The following is a 13,053-nucleotide window of genomic DNA, read 5'->3' as shown; positions in this document are numbered from 1 at the left end:
CTGTGCTCGGCAGTGGCCATGAGGAATTGCAGACTGTAAGGAGCAACAGACCAGAAACCAGTAGAACATCCCCTATTGAGTAGAAGAAGCAGAAGAGACAACTCTAAATGATGGTGACCACAGCAGTGAGCCAACGAGAGACTCCTTGACTGTGGAACCCTCAAAGGCTGTGGGGTGACTTGCAATCAGGGGACCTGCATGTGCTGCAGTTTGCTGGAGATTGGGTCATGGGAACCAGGCATTGGAGCCAGAATTTGAGAGGGTACTGAGGACAAGAAAGGCTCCCAAAGGGCCTTGGGAGCCTTCCTGACCTTGATGGAGGTTTGGATCTAGAGTTTGAGCTGTCAATGGATCAAACAGGAGTCTGTGCAGATGCAGATGCTGGGAGCTGCTGCAGGCGAATCAGAAAGGATACTCTTTGCTTCTCTTTCTCTCTTATTGTAAGGGATGCTGGGCAACACAAATGATGACTCTTTGCCTCACGGCAGGCAGAAGGCAATTTTGTGTAATGTTACATGTTCTGTACTACTACACAATAATGGAATCTCATAATACTATTAAAATTATTTGCTTCTGGTTTAATTTCTATGTGCTTATATTACAATGTAGCGGCCCATGGCCCTCGCCTCTGGCCGACACAGAAAATAGCAGTTGAAAGCATCATGCGGACTGAAACACCTGTTTCCATATGCCGCCGGAAGACCGGTGAAATTGGCCAATCACCATCGGTGGATCACAGGGGGCCCAATCAGGGCCTGGGCATCCAAGGTAACCAATCAGCAGCCGGCACGCTCAAGCCATACCTCAGTGGTAACGCGGCCAAGCTGACTATAAAAGGCAGAGCTGCCAGTGGATAAACTCAGTGTCGAATACACTCTACTGGTGTGGGTCTTTCTTCTCCTGCGGATTCAAGCTACAGTCTTAGAGCTATAACCGAGAGCCGTAACCAAGCTGTAGTCATAGCAAACTCACTACAGTGGTGACCCCGACTGATCCAAGTGGCTCTTTGGATCCGAAGATGGAAGACCAACCTGCGATCAACGCTGTAGTGTTGAAGCAGCCCGGCTTCTGGATGTCTCAACTGTGGGTGTGGTTCCAGCAAGCCGAGGTGCAGTTCACCATTCGACAGATCTCCACCAACGACATGCACTACTACCATGTGGTCAGCACTCTCAATCAGGATACCGCAGCCTGCATAATTGACTTCTTCCAGCAGCCCCCCAGAACAAGTAAGGTATGTGGCCATCAAAGAGCTGTTAACCCGCACTTTTGGGCTCTCAAAACGCGAGTGCACTGCCCAACTGTTTCTATCACCAATGGTGGGGTTCTGAGGCTCGTTGATGCCACTCCCCCTGCACGTTCCAGGGAAACGCCCAGGCCAGCCGTCATTAATGGCTGTGATGACCAGCCAACTGAATAGCCTGCTACACATTCAGATTACTTGTCGGGCCAATGTTTCTTGGTGGACACTGGGGAACAATACAGTGTCATTCCACCGACCAGCCTGGAGGCCCGCTGCGGCAAAGTAGGCCAGGAGCTCGAACAGCTCCAACATTCGAATATTCAGCACCTGCACTATTCCCCTAAGCATCAGAGACCGACAATTCACTTGGAAGTTTACAGTGGTGGCTGTGCAACAACCATTTCTGGTGGATATCAAGGGGCACCAGCTGGTGCATGCCTGGACATTTCAGTCACTCTCGCTCAAGGGAACTGTAATCACCAGCCCCCACCTGCACTCAGTGAGTACTGCTGACAACGAATTCGCTCAGGTCCTAGCAGAATTCCTCTCCATCACTACGCCTCACTTCCATTTGACAAAATCCAAACATGGGGTGAGGTTCTCACCTCCATGCCAGGGTGTGATGTCTCCCCCCCGAGAAACTCAACCTAGCCAAGGATGAGTTCAAAAAGATGGAGGAAGTCAGCAGTGTGCGGCGCTCCAATAGTCTTTGGGCTTCATTTCTCCACATGATCCCGAAGATAGCAGGTGGTTGGAGGCCATGCAGAGACTACTGCCACCTCAACAAGGCCACCATATCAGATAGATATCCCATACCACATATCCATGACTCACTCGAACCTGCAAGAGGCACGGATATTTTCAAAGGTGGATCTCACCACCAGGGGCTATCACCAGATCCAGGTACACCCCAAAGACGTCCCAAAAAACCACCATCATTATCCCTGTTGGATTTTTTCAATTTCTTCGCATGCCCTTCAGGTTAAAAAATGTGGCTCAGACTTTCCAGAGGCTGATGGATGCAGTGGGCCATGATCTGCATTTTGTCTTCATCTACCTCAATGACATTTTAATCACCAGCCACACCCACACCAAGCACGCTGCCCACTTAAAACAATTATTCTCTAGGCTGACCGATTTCGGCCTAACCATCAACCCAGCCAAGTGCCAATTTGGCCGAGACATCATTGACTTCCTGGGCCATTGTATCAACCAACATGGAACCAGACCCTTACCCACTAAGGTGGATGCTATTTGCTCTTTTCCCATACCATCGATGGTGAATGGACTACATATGTTTGCAAGTATGGTTAACTTTTATCGCCGCTTCATACCTACAGCAGCCCCGCATCATGAGCCCACTCTTTCCCTTCATGGCAGGAACTAGTAAAAACATACAATGGACCCAGGAGGCAACCGAGGCCTTCCAGGCCACCAAAAACACACTAGCCAATGTTACCCTCCTCATGCACCCGTGGACAGATGCCCCGACCACCCTCACAACAGAACCCTCCAGCATAGCTGTCGGGGTGTACTTGAGCAACTGCTGGCCTTTTTCAGTGAACATGGTGCCTTTGATTGAGGATTGTTAGCCTTATACCTGGCAATTCAGCACTTCCTCAAGGGCAAAAAGTTCAAAATTTACATGGACCACAAACCCCTTATGTTTGCCTTCAGTAAGGTATCAGATCCATGGTCAGCCAGGCAAACAGCGGCACCTGTCCTACATTTCCAAATTTACAACAGACATTGAACTCCTGGCTGGCAAATCCAACATGGCGGCCGATGCCCTATCCCATCCGGCTATCTTGTTGGTGCACAACACTACCCTTAGCATTGGCCCTGGCTGATGCGCAGCAAGCAGACCCTGACATTCCGGCATATTGGACAGTGCTCACCAGCTTACAACTGGAGGACATCCAGATCACCCCTAGCAATTGCATGCTGCTCTGCGACACCTCAATGGGTAAACCTTGCCCTGTCATTCTGGCTTCATGGAAGAGGCTTGATTTTGACCTGGTCCACAACTTGACTCACCTCGTCATCAGGGCTATAGTCAAAATGGTGGTGAACAGCTATGTCTGGCACAGCCTCTGCAAAGAGGATGCCCTGTGGACTAGATCTTGTACTCAGCGCCAGTCATCCAAAGTCCAAACTCATATCAAAGCTCCACCACAGACATTTGAGCCAGCATGTCGTCACTTCAGCCATGTGCTCATTGGCGTTGTGGGGCCCCTACCCGTATCCAGAGGCGCATGTTACTTTCTTACAATGATGGCCAGAAGCAGTGCTTTCAGAGGCTTCCACAGGAGCATGCGCACGGGCTTTACTCAACACTTGGGTAGAGCGCTTCGGGAATCCCCAAAAAACTCACATCGGAAAGAGGGGCCCAATTCACTCCAGTCTGTGGACCACCTTAGGCCACATCCTGGAGACTCAACTCCTCTACACTACGGCGTATCACCCACAGGCCAACGGGTTGGTGGAGAGATTCCACAGACACCTTCAGACAGCCTTAATGGCACAGCTTACCAGACCTAACTGAGCCGACCAACTCCCATTGGTCCTGTTAGGCATCCGCACTGCACCCAAGGAGAACCTCAAGGCATCCTCTGCTGAGTTAGTCTATGGCGCACCCCTAGTTATACCAAACAAATTTGTGACGTCCCCTGAGTACTGAGGGGGGACCCTGATGACCACATTGCCCCGTCTACGCAAGTGCCTAGACACCCTGACCCCTGCTAAACCTAGACACCATGGACAACCCTGTATTTACATCCCAAAGAACTTTACTGACTGTAAATATGTGTTTGTTTGGCATGGGGCTCACCGGCCACCTCTACAACAGCCTTACAAAGGGCCATATCGTGTCCTCAGAAACAACAGCTCCACCTGTGTTTTGCACATTGGCGGCAGGGAAGAGACTTTCACGCTTGACCAGTTGAAACCAGCCTAATTGGACTTCCAACGAGCCCATCACTCACCCGACCCCACAGTGCAGGGGTCGACCTCCTAAAAACAGTGCCCTGATCGCTAGTTCTGGGGGGGTGTCATGTAGCGGCCCGCGGCCTGTGCTTTGGGCCAACATAGGAAATGGCCATCGAACACAGTGACTGGCAAAGCATTGTACAGGCTGAAACACCCATTTCCATAGGCCGCCGGCAGAGCAATGAAACTGGCCAATCACCGCTGGAGGATCGCAGGGGGCTCAATCGGTGTCCAGGCATCCGAGGTAACCAATTGGCAGCCGGCACGCTCAAGCCATGCCCCGCTGGTGATGTGTCCGAGCTGACTATAAAAGGCTGAGTTCCTACTGAATACACTCAGTGTTGAATACACTCTACTGGTGTGTGTGTCTTTCTTCTCCTGCAGATTCGAGTTACAGTCTTTGGGCTATAACCAAGAGCTGTAACCTAGCTGTAGTCGTAGCAACCTTGCTACAACATATCATAAATCAATAGAATGCTGTCTTATCAATTTGGATGTTCATTATTAAATTAGAAACATCTTTAGTTTTGAAAAAAAAACTGGAATAGGCATGTGGCTGTTTTTCAAGGTGACCAGAAAAACAAATTTTAGTTCTTGCCTGCATGGTTTATCCTTTGGGGGTTCATGGGTTATCTATTCTAATTAAGGCTGATAAAATAGATGATAATGTCAGAAGCTTAGTAAATGTCACCTTTCCTGAGATCGCATATTTCTTTCCCGTTATTTGTTTTCTCCTTCCGTTCAAATCGCAGCCTATATTAACCTCTATATTGAATAATGAACCCTATGTCTCTATTGTAATTCATTTCAAATCTATAGTATAAAACAGGCTAATTTTAGTACATTCCAAGCATATTATCTAGAGAGCATAAATCTCTTATGCTTAATTTAATTAATTTGTCTGCTTGGTTCTTTAAAAGGGCATTAAAGCATTTGTGTTAATGTAGGGGAATGAAATCTTTCAACTGTGCAAGAGTTGTTTGAAACAATACATTGTAACGGTTGCTACTGCTGGAGAGGTTACGCTCAAAGAAGAGATGGGTATAAATTCAACTCTGGTTTATTGTGCTGGCAGCTCTGCTGATAAAGGGCTAAGACGGCCATCTCTGATGTCATCATGCCACCCGACAGGTGGCATTACGATCCGCTTCCTGGGATTGGTTGGTTGTTTAGTTCTATCCAGAGAGCAGCCAATCAGTGAGCCCCTCTCATCCCCGGGTGTGGCTGCTTCCCTAGCTCCACCCGATTGGCTGCCACTGGCCAGCCCATCGAAGTGAGGTGCTTCAGCCGCGTGCTGCTGAGTCGGACCCTGACTTTGAAGAGTGTAGCCGTCTCGGCCGGCTGTGTAGGCCACAAGCTCCTGGTGTCGGGTCACGGCTTCGGGCATGGCATGTTCGGCAGCCTGCTACACGACCCTTCCTCAGAATCAGCGCTAGGCAAGGCCTTGTACTTGGGAGTGGGGGTAGGTCATGGATCAGGTGGTTAGAGTCAAGGAATGTTGCCTTGAGCAGGTCGAAGATGAAAGTCTCGTTTCTCCCCCCAATATCCAAAAGACATATTGATCCGTTTTGTCGTGTAACTTTGTATGGGCCTTCGTAAGGTCTCTGTAGTGGGGGGTCTGTGTGTCTCGCGTCTGACAAATACATATTTACAAATCTCAAGGTCTTTAGGAACGAATGTCACCCGTGAGCCGTGCTGCTTGGGCTGTGATGGGGGGAATGCGCTCACATGGTCCTGCAGGCAGGACAAGGCGGCCAGGAATTCCTCCAGAATCACTAATGGTGCACCATACATCATTTCAGCTGCACAAACCTCTAGGACCTCTTTAGGAGTGGCCCGATCCCCAGGAGTACCCACGGGAGCTCATCCACCCAGATAGGGTCATTGAGTCTGGCCATGAGAGCTGCTTTAAGCAGTGGATGGAATCACTCCAACAAAGCATTGGCCTGAGGTTGGTCAACCGTCGTATGGTGGAGCTAAGTATCCAGGGTGTTAGTGAGATTAGACCAGAGGCCAGAGGTAAATTGGGAGCCCCTGTCCAAGATTATATGCTCTGGAACCCCAAACCTAGCCAGCCAGTTGTGCAGGAGGGCCTTGGCACACATTTCCGTAGAGCTCTCTGGCAAAGGGATGGCTTCCGGCCATCTGGTTGACCTGCCTACTAGGGTCAGTAAGTAGGGTCTCTGGATATTGGTAGGGGGCCTACCAGATCTACTTGGATGTGGCTGAAATGGCATTGGGGCAGTTGAAATGACAGTGGGGGGTTTAGTGTGGGTATGGATTTTCAAGGTCTGGCACCGTGTACAATTTGTGGGCCAATGGTTGACATCTTTGTGGAGGCTATGCCAGACAAATTGACTAGCAACCATTTTGAAGATAGACTTGATGATGGGGTATGCCAGATAGTGTATGGCCTCAAAAATGCATCTCCTCCAGGTAGTAGGAATGATGGGATGAGGCTTACCTGTAGACGTGTCGCACAGGGCCAAACTGTATGTTCTCCAACTGGAAACTGGTAATCACTGAGCGATATGTGTCAATGTCCTTGTCTGCTGCCTGTGCTTCAGCCAGAACCTTATAGTCAATGCTAGATGTTGAGGTGTGTACCGCCTGTAATGTGGGACATGACAAGGCATTGGCCACAACGTTGGATTTTCCCGCAATATGCTGAATGTTAGTAGAAAACACTGAAATATATGAAATGTGCCTTTGTTGCCTGGCTGACCACAGGTCGGAAACTTTAGTGAAGACGAAAGTGAGGGGCTTGTGGTCTGTAAAAATTTGGAACTAATTTTCTAAAATATCTGATTCCCAGATACAATGCCAGGAGTTCTCTATCAAAAGCACTACATTTCAGTTCAGGTGCCTGCAAATGTCCACTGAAAAATGCAAGGGGTTGCCAGTGTCCACTCACCCACTGTTTTAAGACTTCCCCCTACTGCTGTGTCAGATGTGTCCACTGTGAGAGCAGTGGGGCATCAACTTTAGGGTGTATCAGAAGGGTGGTGTTAGCCAGGGTGTCTTTTGTTGCCTGGAATGTATTGGATGCCTTTTGGTTCCACAAAATCACCTTCTTCATACTGGTCATAAGGGAGAATAAAAGTTTCATGTTGTGAGCCGCCCTTGGCAGGAATCTGAGGTAAAAATTCACCATACCAGCGAACTCTTGTAGTCCCTTTACTGTTGTAGGCTTAGGAAATGCTTGAATGGCCTCTACCTTGTCGGGTAGTGGTTTAGCCCAATGGCAGTCGATCCTGTGACCTAAAAAGTCAATTGAGTCTTTGCCGAACTGACATTTTGCTGGATTAATTATCAAGTCAAACTCACTCAACCGATGACACAACTGTCTGATGTGAGCAGCATGTTCAGCATGGTCAAAGCTTTTAATCAGAATGTCATTGAGGTAGATGAACACCAAATCCTTGCCCACAGCATCCATAAGCCTTTGAAAGGTCCATGTGGTGCTCTTTAGGCTGAAGGGCATTCTGAGGAATTTCAACAGCCTAAATGGTGTAATAATTGCAGTCTTTGCATTATCCTCAGGGTGGATGGGGATCTGATGATAGCCACGGATTAAGTCAATTTTGGAAAATATCCATGCCCCCTGAAGGTTTGCGGAAAAGTCCTGAATATGGGAGATGGGGTATCTATCTGGCATGGTGGCTTCATATAGCTGGTGATAGTCCTTGCATGGTCTCCAACCGCCTGATGCCTTAGGGACCTCGTGGAGTGGGGAAGCCCAGGGGCTGTTGGAGCAGCTGGCAAAGCCGAGTTCCTCCATTTTAAAATTCTCCTCCTTGGCGAAATTGTTTATCTAGCGGGAGGCGGTGTGCTCTGGTGTGAAGTGGGGGGTCCTTAATTAAGGATGTCATGCCTTACTCCATTTTCAGGCTCAGTGGAGTTAAAGTGCAGCATCCTGATGGAGTGGAACTAAGCAAGAACTTGTTGCCTGAACTTGCCATCGAGTGTAGGTGGGGAGTAGTCAGTTTGGTGCCTTCCATTGCCAGGTTCTGAAAGGTGTTTTTCTGTACTAGCTGGCGGCCCTTGACATCGACTAGGAAGGAGTTGGCCCTCAGGAAGTCCACCCCAAGGAGATGCTGGCTTATATCTGCTAAAACAAATCACCAAGTGAAGCAGTGGTTTCCGTAATAGAGGGGGATAGTACAGGTGCCATAAGTCGGTTTTGAAGAGTTAATGGCAGCCCATAATCCGTCCCCTGCCTTTTGGTGGCGTGCTTTGGAGTTGGAGGGGGAGGACACTGACCTCCACCCCGATGTTGTTCAGGAAGTATCAGCCTGACACTGTATCCTGGACGTGGGGAAGGCTGCTGTGCAGGCCAGCCGCTGCAGCGACTAACGACAGCCGGCATTGGCATTTCCTTGGAACCTGCAGGGTGATTGGCATCAGCGGGCCTCAGCACCCCATAGCTGATGGTAGAACCAATACAGATCACCAGGGATTGCAGGCTTGGAGGAAGACTTGCTGGTCGGTTTGTCGAGCAGCATCCTGGTAGGCCGATGTTGATAAGAAGAGGCTATGTGGTCTAACAAAATGTAGGCGTCCTTTTCTGTGCCCAGAGCAGGTTGGCTCTGGCGGCTACCTTTCTGGGGTCCGTGAGGTCCTCTTTGGCTATGAGTAGCCTAATATCCTCTCCAGGAGCTCCTTGATAGCCTGATACTACCCTTGTTCTGAAGGTTTCTGGAGGAAGTCGATAATGCATGTTGCCATGTCCTGCTCGAGAGTGCTGACCACATAATGGAAGTGTGTGTCGTTGGCGGTGATGTTCCATACAGCGAACTGCGCATTGGCTTGCTGCAACCACAACCATGGCTGTGATGTCCAGAAGCTGGACAGCTTCAATGAAACCACGTTGATTGCAGGCTGGTTGCTCATTCTTCATGTCCCTGATGCGGGTTGGACCAGTCACGGGCCACCACTGTAGCGACTGTTACTGCTGGAGAGGTTATGCTCAAAGAAGAGACACAGACTACTGGAGTGAATTCAACACTGATTTACTGTGCTGGCAGCTCTGCTTATAAAGGGCTCAGAAGCCCATCTCTGATGTCATCGTGACACCCGACAGGGATTAGTTGTTTTGTGCTATCCGGGGTGTGGGCAATCAGAGAGCCCCTCTCATCCCTGGGTGTGGCTACTTCCCTTGCTCCACCTGATTGGCTACCACTGGCCTGCCCATCAGAGTGAGGCACTGCAGCCTCGTGCTCCTGAGTCAGGCACCAACTTTGAAGAGTGTAGCCCATCTCAGCTGGCTGTGAAGGCTACGGGCTCATGGTGTCAGGTCGCCACTTCGGGTATGGCATGTTCGGAAGCCCGCTACAACATTTAGAATATCTAAATGGTTGATAGAAAAATTTAAATATATATATATATACAATTTTAAATGTAACCCTTCAAATCTATTCTCAATTACCAGCCAACCAACTTCCTTCCCCATATGCTTCCCACCTTCAACAACCCAATCCCGGAACAGTGGGTAATTTGACTATTTCAGCTCTTCTTTTATGTATCTGCACACATAAATTATATCATCAATGATGCTTCCACCAAAGATAGTTGGGAGCAAGCTAACATTCAGAAATCTAATTATAGTAATATAATCATAGAGCCATAGAGTTTTACTGCACATAAATGAGTCCTGCCCTATGTCTATGCAAGTCTTTTGACTATCTACCATTTATAGCTGTGTAATAGTCGATCCCGTGTAAAAAATTGACTCACCTTTTTTGACCAGAAGCTACGTGCTTTGCATATGACGTGTAAAAGTCGAACACTACTCTCCCCTTATTTTTGGTCCCACCATCCATTCATCTGAACTCCCAATATCTCTGACAGTAAACCCTTACCTCGGCCATCTGAGCTTCCGATGCCCCAACTTCCCATCCATCCAAGCTCCCAAAGTCAACCCGCCCACAAATTTGACCCAAAAAATTTGGTCCAAAAAAAAACTCATTACATGAGTATATAAGGTACATTTATTTCAATGTTGGCTGCCTAAAATTTTGGGACCTGAAAACTTTCCGAGTGGATTGGAACTTGACAGAGCACATAGAGCTCTAAGAAAAAACCGTATCCAGGACAACCGCCACATTCTATTTATGTTATCAAGTTAGAGAAATTATATTGAAAATGGCAGTTCAAAAAGCCAGGGAACAGCAGAGTCCCTTTAATGATTTGGAATAATAGAATATTCTTTTATGCAGATTTGTGTAATGCTGTTGTTAAGAGAAGAAAAGAATTTAATCCAGCAAAGTCATTTTTATGGAGGAAAGGATAAAAATTTGCTTTTTGATATCCAGCAATCCTTAAAGTTTTCTCTGGAGAACATCAAGCACAATTTTTTGTTAATGATCTGAAGCTTTGGAATTTGCTAATTCATTACTTAACAATAAGCAAAATTGAAGCCAACATTATTCATCTCAGCAAATGGAAATGAATCAAGATAAAGTGAGAGAAGAGATCTTAAAGAAAACCAAAATCCAACTGAAACTGAAATTGATGATGATCAATTTAACAGAGACCTTGAAGAGGCTTATCATACCTGATTGATATTATTTCTGATATTCTGTCTGGGGAGGCGGACTCTCTCTTTTCTGTTTTCTCCTTGCGAGACCTCATGCCACTAGTGGCAAGAGCCACTTCTCTTTTTTTAATTTTTTTTTAATAGAGAAATGGGGGAGATATTGAACAGTTTCTTTTCTTCGGTATTCACTAAGGAGAAAGATATTGGGAGATGTGAGATAAAAAAAGCAAATTGGGTAAATATGGGGAATATAGAGATTACAAAAGGTGTAGTTTTAAGGCTTTTGAAGAATATAAAGATGGATAAGTCTCCGGGACCAGACGGGATCTTCCCCAGGACATTGAGAGAAGTAAAGGAGGAAATAGCAGAGGCTCCGACGGTAATTTTCCAAATGTCATTAGAGATGGGGATAGTGCCGGAGGATTGGCGTATTGCGCATGTGGTTCCATTATTTAAAGAGGATTCAAGGAGGAAGCCTGGCAATTATTGGCCTGTAAGTTTGACGTCTGTGGTAGGTAAATAAATGGAGAAAGTTCTTAGAGATAGTACTTATAAATATCTGGATAGACAGAGTCTGATCAGGAGCACTCAACACGGATTTGTGGGCGGAAGATCCTGTTTGACCAATCTGATTTAATTTTTTGAAGAGGTGACTAGGAATGTGGATGAGGGTAGCGCGGTGGATGTTGTCTATATGGACTTCAGTAAGGCCTTCGATAAGGTACCACATGGAAGGTTAGTTAGGAAGGTGCAGTCTTTAGGTATAAATTTTGAGATAGTCAAATGGATTGAACATTGGCTGAAAGGGAGAGGCCAGAGAGTGGTAGTGGATAATTGTCTGTCAGGTTGGAGGCCGGTGACCAATGGTGTGCCTCAAGGATCTGTATTGGGCCCATTGTTGTTCGTTATATACATTGATGATCTAGATGATGGGGTGGTGAATTGGATTAGTAAATATGCAGATGATACTAAGATAGGTGGAATAGTGGATAATGAAGAAGGTTTTCAAGGATTGCAGAGGGATTTGGGCTGCTTAGAAAAGTGGGCTGAAAAATGGCAGATGGAATTTAATGCTGATAAGTGTGAGGTGCTTCATTTTGGTAAGAAGAATCAGAATAGGACATACGTGGTAAATGGGAGAGCATTGATGAATACAGAAGAGCAGAAAGATTTAGGAGTAACGGTACATCGATCCCTGAAGGTAGAAACTCACGTGAATAGGGTGGTGAAGAAGGCTTTTAGTATGTTGGCCTTTATCAATCATTGCATGGAATATAGGAGTTGGGAGGTGATGTTGAGATTGTATAAGACGTTGGTGCGGCCTAATTTGGAGTTCTGTGTGCAGTTCTGGTCGCCTAATTATAGGAAGGATATAAACAGAGTGGAGAGAGTGCAGAGAAGGTTTACCAGAATGTTACCTGGGTTTAAGCATCTAGAGTATAGGGAGAGATTGGACAGATTAGGTCTTTATTCTTTGGAGCGTAGAAGGTTGAGAGGGGATTTGATAGAAGTATTTAAGATTATGAAAGGGATAGACAGAGTGGATGTGGATAGACTATTTCCGTTAAGAGGAGGAAAGATTAAAACAAGAGGACATGAGTTAAGAATTAAGGGGCAGAGGTTTAGAGGTAACATGAGGGGGAACTTCTTTACTCAGAGAGTGGTAGCCGTGTGGAATGAGCTTCCGGGAGAAATAGTGGCGGCGGAGTCATTTGTATTATTTAAGAAAAGGTTGGACAGGTATATGGATGAGAAGAAGATGGAGGGTTATGGGCATTGTGCAGGGAGGTGGGACTAGAAAGGGGTGTTTGGTTCGTTGTGGACTAGAAGGGCCTAATGGCCTGTTTCCGTGCTGTAATTGTTATGTTGTGTTATATGTTATGTTAATATGGAACACCATGAATTTGCATATCATCCTTGTGCAGGGGCCATGCTAATCTTCTCTGTATCATTCCAATTTTAGTACATGTGCTGCCAAAGCAAGCACCAAGAGCCACTTCTCATAATAAAGGGGATTAGTGCTGAATCTAATCAGTACTTTTTTTGTTTTATTTTAATTCTTTATTTTTTATTATTTGGGGATTTCTTACTTTCTATCCTTGGAGATGATGTTTGTTCTTAAGATTGGCTGTGAGCCGAGACATGCTGGGATAGAAATGGGAGTCAAGTATCTTTGAAATTATGGGGGTACATAGTTTGAATTATGTAACATTTAATGTGAATGGGCTCAATAATCCAAAAAGGAAGAGTGTTTTTAAGCTCATATTAAAAAGTTGAAAACAGA

At 46.6% G+C, this 13,053-nt stretch overlaps 1 non-coding gene across 1 annotated transcript; it reads right to left on the bottom strand.

The window, feature by feature from the left end:
* Positions 1 to 12,651: 12,651 nt before the first annotated feature.
* On the bottom strand, positions 12,652 to 12,756 carry LOC138765595 (U6 spliceosomal RNA). The gene has a single exon (XR_011358591.1). It is a non-coding gene; the product is annotated as a U6 spliceosomal RNA (small nuclear RNA).
* Positions 12,757 to 13,053: the final 297 nt, after the last annotated feature.

This window comes from Narcine bancroftii, chromosome 5, assembly GCF_036971445.1.
Source record: "Narcine bancroftii isolate sNarBan1 chromosome 5, sNarBan1.hap1, whole genome shotgun sequence".
NCBI lineage: Eukaryota > Metazoa > Chordata > Chondrichthyes > Torpediniformes > Narcinidae > Narcine > Narcine bancroftii.
The sequence above is the reverse complement of the archived record's forward strand: the minus strand, read 5'-3'. Positions and strand labels throughout refer to the sequence as shown.